Raw genomic sequence first — 2,500 nt, forward strand, 5'->3', positions numbered from 1 at the left:
CTTGATTAATGAAAACATACTTGGCAAATGCTTTCGCTTCTGTTCGTCTTGCGACGATCCAAGAATTTCACCTCTAACGTCGCAATACGAATGCCCCCGCCTGTCCCTATTAATCATTACCTCGGGTTCCGAAAACCAACAAAATAGAACCGAGGTCCTATTCCATTATTCCATGCACACAGTATTCAGGCGGGCTTGCCTGCTTTAAGCACTCTAATTTGTTCAAAGTAAACGTGCCGGCCCACCGAGACACTCAATAAAGAGCACCCTGGTAGGATTTCAACGGGGTCCGCCTCGGGACGCACGAGCACGCACGAGGCGGTCGCACGCCTTCGGCTCGCCCCACCGGCAGGACGTCCCACGATACATGCCAGTTAAACACCGACGGGCGGTGAACCAACAGCGTGGGACACAAATCCAACTACGAGCTTTTTAACCGCAACAACTTTAATATACGCTATTGGAGCTGGAATTACCGCGGCTGCTGGCACCAGACTTGCCCTCCAATAGATACTCGTTAAAGGATTTAAAGTGTACTCATTCCGATTACGGGGCCTCGGATGAGTCCCGTATCGTTATTTTTCGTCACTACCTCCCCGTGCCGGGAGTGGGTAATTTGCGCGCCTGCTGCCTTCCTTGGATGTGGTAGCCGTTTCTCAGGCTCCCTCTCCGGAATCGAACCCTGATTCCCCGTTACCCGTTACAACCATGGTAGGCGCAGAACCTACCATCGACAGTTGATAAGGCAGACATTTGAAAGATGCGTCGCCGGTACGAGGACCGTGCGATCAGCCCAAAGTTATTCAGAGTCACCAAGGCAAACGGACCGGACGAGCCGACCGATTGGTTTTGATCTAATAAAAGCGTCCCTTCCATCTCTGGTCGGGACTCTGTTTGCATGTATTAGCTCTAGAATTACCACAGTTATCCAAGTAACGTGGGTACGATCTAAGGAACCATAACTGATTTAATGAGCCATTCGCGGTTTCACCTTAATGCGGCTTGTACTGAGACATGCATGGCTTAATCTTTGAGACAAGCATATGACTACTGGCAGGATCAACCAGGGAGCTGCGTCAACTAGAGCTGAGCAGCCGGCCGCCCGGGAGTGTGTCCCGGGGGCCCGCGCGAACACGCAAGCGTCCGCTCAATCATTCTGCAAACAGGAGGAGGCTGAGCTCCCCTGCACAATACACCTCGAAACCCTCTCAGGTCCCGGCGGCGCGCAGCGCCGTCCCAAGTACTTGGTCGGGTTCGAGAGAGGCGCAATCGCCCGGAGTTAGGCGAGTAGACGCTTTCGGTGCGACCACCCGTGCTCCCAACTGAGCTTGCCGCTGCCGACAGAGGCCCGGGAGCGTGCTGTCGTGGCATTGCCGGCGGGAGACAACACGCGCCACCTACGGTGACCGGCAGCTCCAACGCCAGCGCCACAGAAGGACAAAAGCCCCACTTGGGTGCCGAAGCGAACTCTCCCAGCACAGCGCACGCGCCAACACATCCGCACAGCTGCGATACAAACCACCAGCGAGAACCGCTGGGGCGACCGAGCAGCAGACGGCGTCGCGGCGCCGAGCGCCGGGCGGCGGCGCATCCTCAACGCACACAGTCCTCAATCGGACCAGCACACTGAAGATGTCCACCGCGCTTCGCACCGGGCCCGCGAGGACCTACTTTGGCCGCACGGCGCCGCGCGCAGGGTGCGCCGGCGCGCAGCTGCGACGCCTGCCGCGTCCGTCGGCCGGCGCGCCTGCCACTGGCCGCCCCCACCAGCCGGCTGTAGCGCGTGCGCCCACGCACCGCGCGGCCAGCACGCCGGGAGGCGCCCCCTCACCGGCCGGGGACGGTCCCACCCAGCCACCGCCGCGTATCGCTTCACACCCAGATGCCGTTCAGTTTCGTCGGCATGGTGGGTATCGCTGGAACAACCGGTTCGTACCTCAACCTATCGTCGCCATCACCGATTCACCCCTAGCGAGAACAACCGCACCACAACAGGTTACCATTTGTTCATTTGCGTAACTTCACCAGAAAACGCAGGCGTCCATCGCCATTTGCAACTTCAACGATTATTGCATGCCTGTGTCAGGTGTCACGCCACACTACGTCTGCCCACATACACGCAACAAAATGTGCACGCCTAGACAATACGTGGAAGGTGGCCCCCGTACGTATGCGATGTCCATTGCTCGAACGACTGTCAACCGGCCTCTGTAGCATGTCGCAGATATGGAACGCGGTGCACCATGCCATCACGGTGTGTGAGGAGAGACGACTAGGTCCGAATACATCAACAGACAGCTCATGCTGATCGCCATCCACGGCGTCCGTTCCTCCCACACGTCTCTATGGCGTACCACACTGCAATCCAGCTCTCATAGGGAGACGACACGTAGCTGCGTGCACAATATTTGCACTGTATGGTCCGCCGTTTTTGGGCGCAGTCGTTGTACGGTCACACATGTGCCACGATGTATCATTCGGTACATAAGGACGAATGTGC

The 2,500-nt window shown here is 57.6% G+C and overlaps 1 non-coding gene across 1 annotated transcript in view; it reads right to left on the reverse strand.

Annotated features, from left to right (window-relative positions):
• LOC124728388 overlaps nt 1-1,070 on the reverse strand; it is a 1,909-nt gene extending 839 nt beyond the window's left edge. The window contains exon 1 of the ribosomal RNA XR_007007349.1: nt 1-1,070. This exon is cut by the window's left edge and continues 839 nt beyond it. This is a non-coding gene — a ribosomal RNA (small subunit ribosomal RNA).
• Between the last annotated feature and the right edge of the window lie 1,430 nt (nt 1,071-2,500).

The sequence above is a fragment of the Schistocerca piceifrons genome, unplaced genomic scaffold (genome assembly GCF_021461385.2).
Source record: "Schistocerca piceifrons isolate TAMUIC-IGC-003096 unplaced genomic scaffold, iqSchPice1.1 HiC_scaffold_1156, whole genome shotgun sequence".
In the NCBI taxonomy this organism is placed as follows: Eukaryota; Metazoa; Arthropoda; class Insecta; order Orthoptera; family Acrididae; genus Schistocerca; species Schistocerca piceifrons.